This window comes from Lissotriton helveticus, chromosome 9 (assembly GCF_964261635.1).
Source record: "Lissotriton helveticus chromosome 9, aLisHel1.1, whole genome shotgun sequence".
In the NCBI taxonomy this organism is placed as follows: Eukaryota; Metazoa; Chordata; class Amphibia; order Caudata; family Salamandridae; genus Lissotriton; species Lissotriton helveticus.
The window spans coordinates 1,251,422,535-1,251,435,343 of NC_136070.1; positions in this window are offsets into that span (position 1 = coordinate 1,251,422,535).

Consider the following 12,809-nt stretch of genomic DNA (forward strand, 5'->3'; position numbering starts at 1 on the left):
TGAAAGGGATCCCCTCGTGTCAGGAGAACCCAGAGTACCTGTAATCGGAGCTCCAGAGGTTCGGGGGTCTGGCCAGTCACAGGGTTTAGATCCTGGGCTGGGGTTCCAGGTTCAGGGGTTGCCTGACCGGGAGGGTGGGGTACCTGTAATTAAGGTCCCTACCGGTTTAGCTTTGGGTACTTCTCCGGGTAGGAGGGTGCGGAACTCTGGGAGGGGGTGTGGAGGGAGAAAGGACTCTCCTCTGGCACCTGCCCAGCCACAGGGCGTAGATCCTGGACTTGGGTGCCAGGTTCAGGGGTTGCCTGACCTGGGGGGTGGGACATCTGTAATCAGAGTCCCCCCCGAGTTTGACTTCCAGGGGTACTACTCCAGTTAGGAGGGTGCAGAACTCTGGGAGGGGGTGCAGGGGGAGGGAGGACTTGCCCTTGTCACTGGTTCAACCTGAGGGTTTCGACTCCAGGTTGGGGAGAGATAGGTGTTCTGAGGGTGTCCTGTGGAGAAGGAGAGGGCGGAACCCCAGAAGGAGAGGTAGCCCCTGAGTGCTGGTCAGCCTAAGGGTTTGGACCCCAGGTGGGAGGACCAGTGGCAATTTGGTAGGAGGAGAGTGGTCAAAGGGTAATACGGGCCTGAGGCTAAAGCCTCCCACTCTGTCAGAGAACGAGGGCCAGAGACTTCTGGGTGGCTTCGAGGCCAGTCCTGGCCACATCCCACTAGAGAACACCAGTGGGGTGGTTTGGTTGGCAAAGGGAGGGTTGATAGAGGGAACCGTCGGGTTCCGGAATGGCGAAGAACCTGCAGGTGCTCCTGTAGTTGCGGGTCTGCGTCCACCTTTTTTCGCCCCAAGCAGGGAAGCCCATCAAGGGAATGATTGGTCTACCCTGGCTTTTGGCTGGGGGGGAGTTGTGTTGGACTTGGCCCCTTTTCCCAAATATTTTCGCCTTTCACCCCCCAACATGTAGGATGTCTCCCCCATGGTAAAGGTTACTGAATAGGCCATGTGAGGTATGAGAAGCCCTGTGTAATGTTCAATGCAATGCAATGGTGTGCAGTTATTAACCACCCATTATAGAAATGTACCCTGATGGAATGCTGTATTCAAAATGGCTGCCATGGCTGTGCGTTGTGCCACCTGACGGCAGTAGGTTAGCAGTCTAGTTGTTAGGTACCCAGCCACCCCTGCATTTGGAGGGAAAGCCTGGCACCAGGGTGCTCTACTCCTCCCCCTGAGCCAGTTAGAACTAGTTTGCCTGTCTGAGGTGGGTTAGCGGTCTAGTTGTATGGTACCCAGCAATCCCAGCATTTGGAGGGACCTTCTAGAAGCTTCCAGCCTTTCTGGTATAGGGAGAGCAGTAGAGATGTGATGAGCAGACACAGAGCTGGGACAGGAAGGTCAGGGGACCTGCTGCAGGGGATACCGCCACTTGGCCCTGTGTGCTGGACCCTGCACCCATCCAGAACCCCCCTACTGTCCCCAGGGCTTGTAAGCCCCACTTCAGGACCACGCTGCAGTGAGGATGGTGAAAGCCTACCACCCTGCTTTGATGATGCCCCCACTGACTGCTGTCCTGGCCCAGTAGTGCCTAATGCTCTGTCCCCCGGGCCCCTGAGGAAGGAGGGCCCCCCTAGGTCCCTGGAGCTGCCGCGACCTTGCGCCACGCAAGGACTGTGCAAAGAAGCGCCTAGAAGGGAAGGAGCATTGTGGACTGAACCCCCCAGGAGGTGAGGAGTGTTACCCTGGGGCTTGCTGCTGGGACTGTCAGCCCCACCTTGCGCTGTGTGCCTGGAAGTGCTGGCCTGCAGAAGACTGCTTGTGTCCCAAGAGTGCTGTGACCAAGACTGCCCTGCTTATTGCCTGCCAAGCGCTATAATCTGGGAGCGATGTACCTACTAGGCGCTGGGGCTTGAGAAGTTGGCTGCCCCCCTAAGCGCCACAATCGTAAAGCGGTGTGTGTCTCTTGGAAGCGCTGTGCTGCAGAAGCACTGTATGAGGAGGATTGTGCCCCCAAGGAGTTGTGCTGGCTAGCGCTGCGCAGCTGGAAGTGGCTGCATTTGTGCTCCTAAGCGCTACCGCGCCAGATTCGGCCGCACCTCCCCGGGAGGACTATGGTTGGGCCCCGTTGGCCCTAATTATACACCGGAGCCCCCTGGACTGGGCGGGAGCCCGAATTACACTGTTGATGACTGCCCCGCCACAGAGATCACCCCTGGTTAGGGGAGTAGTACAGCCCACCTGCCCTGTTGCCCCTTTGACAGCGGGGCTGGCGTTTAAGGAACCTGGCACTTCAGAACTGTGCCCAGTCTCAGTTGACCCATGTAAAATACAGTCCCAGGAAGTTACCCGGGGTTCACCTGTTATGCCCCCATGTTGACGTGCCCTGCTAAACAAGGTTTTTATGCTTAATGGAATGTACCTGTTTCTGCTGCACTTGTGGGTTTCCTCCTGCCTAACGAAATGGTTCTGCCCATAGCCCCTTTATGATGACAGGTGGTCTGATGTCAATGGTTTGCACCTAGTGTTTTATTTGATGGTGCACTTACCTGCTCCAGGGTTCTCCAAGGAGTTATGGATGCCCCACGTTAAATGTGATTTAGGCCTGCTCCGCCCTATGCCAGGTGTTGAGGCTAGGTCGTGAGGTTCTTTTTGCAGGAGGTGCTAATGCAAGCCCGGTTGTGTTTATGCCTAATGCTTTATTTCACACTTACAGCCTACTGCTAAGGTGTTGCCAAGGATTAGTGCCGGAGTTGGCCCTGCAATACTGACCCGGTATTTCAGGTGTTTAATAACATTCTTTTTATTTCAGCTGGAAACTGATGGACTCACCTTTTACTTACTTTTCCAATTTTCCTTGTAAATAATCCCCCTGGCATCCATTGCCCTGGCGCCCGTTGGCTCCCTATTTTGATTACAGTGCATTACTGTGCTTTACTGTATTTTACCTTTGCAGGTTGGAGACAATACATGAGTTATTCTTTTACTTCCAACCCAGTGTCGTGTCTCTTTTGTAGTGGGCCTGGTGTGACGTCCGTGGGTACTGCGTGAATGCTTCACACATGTCCTCTGAAGTTTGGCCTGCCCGCTCTGCTCCATGCTACCCCCTGTAGAATTGGCAACCCCATTTCTGACAGTCCCCTTTCGATTAATGTGATCACTCTAATATGTTATATGCAGCTTGTGAGGGACCAGCAATTCTCCTGTAAAACTGGCTTTAAATTGTATTCTTTTTTGTGTAAGGTTGTTAGCTAATGTGCTTAAGCTGTAAAATAGGGTGCAAATAGGTTGGTATAACAAGTGGATCTGTGAAGATAATACAAATCTATGAATAGCTTAATTACATCTTCATTTTAGCCAATTCCTACCAGTTCAGCAATAGTGAAGTTGAGACTCTTATGCTGAAATTTACGTTCATACACGTTTAGAAGTCTCAAAAAAGGCCCTAATTTCTTTTAATTTACTCATTTCATTGCCAAGATAAATGTATCCTACTGCTTGTAGGCAACAGAGTGGCCCTCATGTCAGATAACATCTTGCTTTAGCTTTATGATGTCAGAGCACCATTGGACCCATTGTCCTTGTGGAAGCTGACCACACAGGAGGATGAGATATCAGAAGTCATATAATTGTTTGTACAACCTCTATGTGTGTAAAGCGCTCTGATATCCGCAAGGATCTTGTTCGCACACTATAAAACTTTCAAAATAAATAAATACATAAATCTTTCGGAATATCCACTGTTTGCAAAGTGTCACTCACATCCTCCAAACGCCCCCAGAGATCACACTGTAGCGAAATATACAGAATGAAAATAAACTGTTTTCAAATATCACCAAAATTAAAGATAAAAAAAAAAGATTCTGCAGATAGAAACCATTACTTCAAGCCAGAACCACCTCTTGTTATTAAGTGGGGCCATGGCCCCCCACCCCAAAAATTATACTTCTGGCTACGGGCCTTACACTTCCTCTGCTGCAGGAGAGAAAATTGTAACCAGCCATTGGCGGTGGTCATCCAGTGGCCACATTGACACCAGGTTGAAAACACCTTCATACTCTGCATGTTACAGTGTTCCATACCCTGTGTTGTGGCTTGTGTCCCTTCATCCTGGCAAATGCCATTTTTGTGTAAATTCACGGCTGGATAACACTACCTTACATGCAACATTCTGGTACCCCGGAGGTTGTGTACCGTTACTCAGTTCCATCTTCCTTGACACCATTATTGTTGTGGCCATCTCAGAATTCGGGGGCATATTATCAAGCATGGCGTTATAATTATCGCCGCTTTAGTGGCAGAAAACTGCCGCTAAAATGGCAATAATGGGCTTGATAATTTGCTGTAGAGAATTCCCATAGAAGCCCATGTTGACACCAGAACATGAGCTTCTATGGGAATTCACAAGGGCATATTATCAAGCCCATTATTGCCGCTTTAGCAGCAGTTTTCTGCCGCTAAAGCGGCGATAATTATAACGCCATTCCTTGATAATATACCCCTCTGTTTTCTCTATGCAAACAAGACACTATTGCACAGCCCTCAGGCCCGCATTATTAGTCCTGAAGTGTTCTCGAATTCAAATGGACCCCTCCTTCATAAGACATCCTCTTTAAACTCTCCAGCAGTGTCTGACCATCTTCTTGACACTCGTAGAATGAAACTTCTCTGAGTCTCAAAAGACAACACACAGTTCTACTAACTGTGAAGATCTGGGGCTCCCTTACAGCAGGCCGGGATACAGGGGTAGCCATGGAGCTTGCTAGCGCCGCATGCATATAAGTAACGACAGACACAGTATGGTGGTCGTCTGGGCTGGAAGTCCTGAGCGACCCCGGCCCATTTATTTATGCTCTCTGGCCACGCCTTGCCAGAGAGTGATACAAACTGTGGGTGTGCTTCCGGGTGTACTCTACCCTCGGGCGATCAACTAGACCGCTACATCCCATCCCAACTTGGTTTTCTAAACAAATAATAGAAAATGTACTTTAGCATAAGAAGTCAGCCAGTCTCTTGCTAGGCCGGGGGTTTCGCCTCAGATTGTACGGATGCCGGCGGTTCTCTTGTCTTGTCGGGGACTTGCTGGTCCTTGGTCACTAACAGTGTCCTCAGGCCTGAGGACATCACGCTGTGGTAGTTTCGTAGGACTTTGAGGTGGAGTACTGTAGGAGTCGCACTCCGCTCCATCAGATGGCAGCTCGGCGGTTCTTGACTGATCTGCACCCTGTGGTGTTCTGACTGGGAGTGGAACTTTCTTGAACCAAGAAACGTTCCTGGTTATTGTTTCTCCATCTCGTTCTGCCGTGACTGCAGTTCCCTTGGTTGACCTTACAGTCCACACCCCGGGCTCATAAGGAGTACGGAACTTCTCTCCACTCCACTGATTCCGTAGCAACACGGAGTACCCAGGCGTCACTACACGAGTCTTCGCCCTTCGTCGATGGCTTGCTTTGTCGTTGGTTTTCTGCCTTTTTGCTTGGGCAATCGCCGGGTCATAAGGCTCTGGCTTCCAATTGTCAGCCTTGGGTAACATGTCTCGGCGGGGTCCTGTCAGCATGAGCGACCATGGAGATCGTTGTGTGGTACAATGGGGCGTGCAGCGGTATTCTCTCAGAAACTGTTGTGGAGCCACTTCAGGATCTGTATTTTCGGCCATTGCTATGCGTAGTATTTTGTTGGTGGTACGCATAAATCGTTCGACCTCTCCGTTGGTCTGTGGCCAAAGGGGAGTGATGCGGTGATGCTTTATTCCTACTCGTGCTAAGAAGTCTTTGAACTCACTGCCTTGGAACGGGGGCCCGTTGTCTGTTTTGATGACGTGGGGCAAGCCAAAGAGAGCAAACGACTTCTCCAATACTGATTGCAGGTTGGCAAATGCTGTGGATGGCAGGACCTCGACTATCGGATATTTGGTGTAACTGTCGATGAGAACAGCTGTAACTCTCCCGTCAGGGAAGCTGCCGAAATCAAGGCTCACCCACGACCATGGCGACGGGGCCGAATCTTCTGTAATCACGGGCGCTGGAACATCTGCGTTGCTTGTGAGTTGACAAGCCCTGCAGTTTCACACAATGGTGTCTACACTGTTTTCTAGATCAGGAAACCACACCTTTTCCCTCATTCTTGACTTCATCTGCCCGATGCCTTGATGACCCTCATGTGCGAGGACCATTGCTCGTTTCTCCAGGCTTCATGGTATAACGATGCGTGAACCTCTCAGTATGGCTATGTTGTCCGCAGCACTGAGTTCGTTTCGAACTTTCCAAAAAGTCCCTAGACGAATCCTGTCGGGCTCACTCCACCCTTGGATGTTCTTAAGGAATCCCTCCCAGGATCCATTCTTCCGAGTATCAGCCACTCGCTGAAGGATTGTTTCTTCGTCCATGTGCGACTTTATTTCCTCTATCGAAAGAGCTCGCGAACATGACCACTGTGCGACCATGTTGACGAACTCTTCTGTCTTCGTTTCTTGATCACTGTCCCCTTCAGCTGTAGGTGCTGGGTGGCGAGACAACAAATCAGCAGGATTCTTTGCACCTGGTCTATACATCAGTTCCATCTGGTAATGTTGCAATTGGATGGCCCATCTTTCGATCCTGGGAGGTGGATGAGGCGCCGCCCCTTTGAACAGAGGAATGAGAGGTTGGTGGTCTGTTATTACTCGAAAGGGGTGCCCGCTCACATATAAATGAAAATGGTTGCATGCCCACTTGAATGCCAATGCCTCTCGAACTATTTGTGAATACCGGGATTCTGTTGCCGTGAGTGCTTTACTTGCAAAAGCTAATGGGACCCACGTTCCTGGTTCAGTCTCTTGAGTGAGCTGAGCTCCTAGGCCTACCGGGCTGGCGTCTACCAGCACCTCTGTGGGGCGAGTGGTGTCATAGTAGGCCATGGTTGTGCGGTCTAATAATGCTGACTTGACTTGTTTGAATGCTTTGTCTTCCTCATGGGTCCCCTTCCAGGGGGTCTCTTTCTTTCTGAGGTTTCGCAGAGGTTCCGCTATTGTTGCCAGGTTAGGGATGAATCGCCCACAGTACTATGCCATACTTAGAAAGCTTCTTTCTTCAGATGCATTGGTTGGAGCAGGAGCAAGGTGAATTGCTTGGGACTCTCTAGGATCTACTTTGACTCCCTCAGAGCTGAACACGCAGCCAAAGAAATCAATCGTTTTGTGGAAGAACTGGCATTTTTCTTTGTGAAGGGTCACGCCATATTCTGCTAGTCGCTGGAGTGTGGCTCGGAGCCATCGGTGGTGGTCTTCAAGAGTCTTGGAATGAATAAGGATGTCGTCATTTACGTTAAGGACGCCTTGGAGGCCTGATAGGATCTCCCTCACAACGTTTTGAAATATCTCGGACGCGGAAGATATTCCAAAATTCAATCTCTTTTATCGGCGAAGCCCGAGATGGGTCAAAAATGTGGTAATATACCTGCTTTCCTCTGCTAGCTTCAGCTGGTGATAACCAGCGTTTAGGTCTAACTTGGAGAACCACTGCGAGCCATTGAGGTCAGCTAGGATATCGTCACCCATTGGTGTTAAACGTCTCTCTCGTTTTATGGCTTGATTGGGCATCCTCATATCAATGCAAATTCGGATCTTCCCTGGTTGCTTCGGCTTTTTAGCGATTACATGGGTGAAACCCATGGAGTTGGACCTGTTACTTTTTCAATTACCCCTTGTTGTTCTAGCTTCAGGAGTTCTTGCTCGACCAGTGGCCGGAGATGAAACGGGATTCGTCGGTGTCTTAGCGCAACAGGTTGTACGGCCTTATCTACATGCAGTTTCACTGGCGGTCTTTTTATGTTTCCTAATCCTTTAAACAGTTGTGGGAACAACTCTAGAATGTCATCAGTCTGGAGGAGCTTCACTGCATTTGCAAATGCGATTAGGTTGAAGTCTTCTGTGGTGTGACTTCCAACTAGTATGTCTGCTTCCCTATCAACAACATGGAATGTTGTTGTCACTTCTTGGGTCTCCGACTTTACCTGTACCGTCATTTTTCCTTTCAAGGGAAGTGGCTTTTGACTCCCATATGTTAGAATCCTGATTTTGGATGGGGTAAGTGGCGGTCTCGGTTTCAGTTGTTTATAATGCTGTGACCCCATCACGTTAACGGTTGCTCTGGTGTCAATCAGTCCGGTTACTGGGGACCCATCAATCTCAATGTTGCACTTGGGTTGTGGCCGTCGTCTGTTTTTGAGGTCACTAGCGAATGACACGAAGTAGCGCTCTTCATCTTCCTCCGTGGATAAGTAATCCAGGCGCTGGTGGTTACGTGTGGAGGTCCTTGCTGATCGCGACGTTGTGGACTCCTGCTCTTCTAGTGATAGGTGTCTGACAGCCCCTGTCGGCATCCTCTTTCCTGGGTTTCCTCTGCCTCGCGAGCCACCTCGACATACGCTCGCAAAGTTGTTAGGGATACCACACTTGGAACACATCTTCCCTCTTGCTGGGCAGCTGTCTGGAGGGTAATCTTCTCTCCCGCAGTAGCCACACTGTGTCCGTCGCGTTGTCCTGGTGGGCCATCTTCCTCACCCACCGCGAGATGGTGCGCGAATTGCGTCAGCTCGCTCTGTTTTGATGCTGCTTGTTGCTCCGTTTGGTGATGGAGCGCCGTCTCCATTGCAGTTGCTCGGGTGTCTGATAACTCATGCGAGCGTGCGAGGATTAACATTTCTTCTAAGGAGATGCCGGGTTGTTGAAGTATGAGTGTCCGCAGCGTCTTGTTGCAGCAGCCTTGGATGAGTTGTGCCGTTACCTCTTTGGTCTGATCATCCTCAGTACAGGTACTTGCTAACTCCCTGAGACGTGCATGAAAAGCATCCATTGTCTTTCCCTCTCTCTGCCTGGCTTGTCTGAGTTTGAACCGCTCGTAGTGAGGATTTAGCTGAGGGTCAAAATGGGCGTTCAAGGCTCTGACCGCAGCATCATAGTCGGTGGGCACGCCAGTATTCGGGAGGTGCTCAAATAACTTGTATATTTCGTTTCCAGCGAAGTGTAGAAGTAGTGACCTTTTGACGGCTCCATCAGTTTCCCTTGTTGCCACGAACTAATTGTCGAGGCGGCCAACCCACACTTTCCACCTTGGTGACGCGGTAGCAGGGTCAATTAGTTCACTGAACGGTGGCAGTGCGGTAATCTGGGTGTGCACTGGATGTGGTGGTGCCGGTGGGTCCACTTGCTGTTGAGCTGCTTGCGCTATTGGGTTGGACATGGTGCACTCTCACTCACTTGCAGCACACGTGTTGACCTGTGTGTTTTTGCCTCAATGTGCCTCGTGCCAGGTTGAATTGCCTTTGCCAGTGCTTATTGTTTTACTTGTGCCCTGGAAGTTGTGTTCTTGCTGCTGTGCAGTTTGTTGCCCCGGGCGAGTTGCCTTGATCACTGTTTGCTTGCTGCTTTTTCCGACAAGCAGGTGTTGCCTTTGCCAATGCTTCTTTGATCTCTCGGGAGGGGCTGATCACACTGTCATGCTGCTTGCGCGGTGCTCTGCGGCTGGTAGTTGAGAGTCAAAAGCTCCGCTGAGCACGGCCTGGCCACATGCGCTTTTCAGCAGGCACCCGCAGCAGTTAATAGCAGCTGTCCCCGCTTGTGCGCATGCGCGCGTTGCCTGCGGGAATCACTGGAGCCTCTGGCAGCACTGAGTTGCTGTTGGTTACTGCGGGCGGCGGTTTTCCCGGAACTGAGGCGCTCGTACGCGCCGTCTGTGCTGTGCGCCGCTCACCCTAGGTTCTGTCAGTGACGACGCTCTCTGCCGGCGAGCTCCATTCGCTGCTGGGTTCGCTCCTGTCGGTGCCGCCTCTCAGTTTCGGGTAGGCGCCGATTTTCCCATGTGGGTGTTTAGGCTTAGGAACATCCCATCCTTGTCACCAGTGTGAAGATCTGGGGCACCCTTACAGCAGGTCGGGATACAGAGGTAGCCATGGAGCTTGCTAGCGCCGCATGCATATAAGTAACGACAGACAGAGTATGGTGGTCATCTGGGCTGGAAGTCCCGAGCGACCCCGGCCCCTTTATTTATGCTCTCTGGCCATGCCTGGCCAGAGAGTGATACAAACTGTGGGTGTGCTTCAGGGGGTACTCTCCCCTCGGGCGATCAACTAGACCACTACACAAACCACTGTGACTCCTTTCTGTCTTTCTTTGCAGAACACGGCTTGGAAATGGATTTTCTAGACCATCTAGCCCACACAGCTACAACTGCTCTTGCTATTAGAGGGATGATGCCCTGAAACTGGTCCCAAGATGCTTGTTTTCCGGTCCAGGGAGGACCTGGCCTGGTAGTTCGGCGTGTAGCGGGTCACGGGAGAGCTCCCGGAGCGTTCGTTGTTTCGTTATGTAATCTGGAAGGATTGAACTGAGTTTTTGCCCTGAAACACAAAAATACCTATACAGGAATGCCCGTATGCACGTACGCCCATATTCTGTGAAATTTGTCAAAGTTATTTACCGATGTGCAGCGGCTGCCGCTCCTGAGTTTATCGCGGTCTGAGGTCTTGGGATGAAGGTTCCTGGTGCAGCGAGAGGTTTTGGCGTGGCGGGGAGCGGTGAGAGGAGGCTCGGCTCGGCGCGGGAGGTGCCGGCCATCTGTCAACACGGCGTCGGAGCAGGTGTGGTGTAGAGCGGCCCTGGAGCTTCGGAAAGGAAGAGGCGCAGTGGCAGATACCCTTCTGGGGGGGTAGGAGGCAGAGGAGGTTTCTGCAATGAAATGGCTATCAGAGGCTTTTCTCAGGGAGGTTAACAACCAGCAAGAAACGGATCATCGGCAGACTGCAGGCAGAGCTGGGTCGGTTCCTTGAAGGGAGAGGTAGAAGAAAAAGCAGTACCTGGCCAGGTGGACTCCAACAGTTATGATACCAACAGACTGAGGAGAATGGGGATATTTGGGGGCACACCTGTGGAGAGGGTTTCTAGATATGCGCTGCGAAGCTTAGCAAGGACAGTGGAAAAGGGTGTCAGTCAGCAGACATACAGACCTTTGAACCAGAGAGAGATCTTCATGAAACGACAGAGGAGGGAGGAAAAGTGGGGAGAGGGAGAGGGAGAATAGGCTGAGAATTAGACAGGGTAGAAAAAGATGGAATAGAGGGGTGTGAGAGCTCTAAAATAACAGACACCAGAGTTAAGAAAGCGATACCCTCTGACCCTAAGATAAAAGAGGTCTTCACTAAAGAAGAGGGTGCAGGACCCCAAAGTAAAAATTACCCCATCCCTCAAAACATACTTCAAAGTTCCACCAGAGATCCTAATACTGGGTGAAAATACAATGACAGGCGTGAATTCTGGCTAGGAGAAAGATGCCACGCACAACCCCTGAAAGCCACCCAGACGTCCTCGGAGACGGAGTAGCAAAATCTTGGATAAATACCAACACAGGCAACCAGCTTTCCGCTAAAAATCCAGACAGTTTAGCCCATATTTTGGATGACTCCAAACAGGGTTTAAACCACCTACAAAAGGAGGACGCATCAGTTGGGGCACTCTTAGCAGTACTATCAGCAGAAATCAAAAACAGGTTTGAAATATCAGAGTCCAATCAGTTGGAGATAAAGAAGACCTGTGAAGTAATGGAGAGGAAGATAAACGTCCTCAGCAGCAGAACAACAGCATTAGAGGAGGAGGTCAAAGAGCTCAGGAAAACGGTACAGGCAAAGTGCGCTGAAATAGATAAACTAAGGACTGTAGAGAGAGAATTTGGATACAGTCGAAATTCTGGAAAATTTCCAGAGACTAAATAATTTGAAAATCCTGAAAGTACCTGAAGGAAGAGAGGGTGATGATATCAAATCTTATGTGTAAAATTGATCAAGGATAAGCTTCAGATGGAGGAGTCAGGTGAGGAGATAGCAAAAGACATACAACATGCCCACAAGGACCCTTTTAGACTCAATACAAATAGGTCTAAACGCAGTAAAATTTTTATTAATTTCCTAACGTATTCTCTGAAAGAGAAAATACTGTCAAAGGCCTTGGGGATGAAATCTATTGAGGTGGATGGTGCTAGGTACGAAATTAGATCGGATGTCTCTGCTACCACCTTTAACAGGCAGTGGGAGATGGGACAACGGATTTATAGATTAAAGCACAGATTTCTGATAAAGCTGGAATGTGGTTAGTGGTTAAAGCCAAAATCTTGGGGCAGGCTTTTACTCTAGTGGGATATTATGGCCCAAACAAAGATGATGTCTCTCCTTTAGGAGATCTGCTAGCAGAATTAGTAGAAGCTCCTGAACCTATCATCATGGCTGGGGACTGCAATGCTGTTTTAGATCATTCTCTTGATAGAACTTCACAGAGCAGAGCATGCGTCAACCCAAAAATGTCCACACTCATTAAGCAAATATTGGCCCAGTTGGGGCTCTGTGATATCTGGAGACAGAAGTAAGAGAAAATAAAAGGCTTTACCTTTTATAATAAAAAATACATGCACCAGTCAAGGATAGACTACTTCCTCATTGACCGTAATCTGGTAGATCGGATCCAGAAGGTTGAGCATGTAGGAGTTCATCTGTCAGATCAGTCAGCTGTGATCTTACATTGAAGCCATATGAGAGAACCCCCCACTCCATCTGGACCCTAGACCGCACAATTCTGCAAGAAGAAATCATAGCAGCACTATCTAGAGAGACAGAAGAGTTGTTTTAGAGCAATCAGGGGTCAGCAGCACATGGAATAATTTGGGATGCATATAAAGCTTTTCTGAGGGGAAGATTGGGGGCTTTGGCTGCTGAAAAAAGACGCAGTTACCACAAAGAGGTGTCAACTGTTAGGAATTGAGCGCCTTTCCCTTCTCTTCTTCCGTGCATGGGACATGCA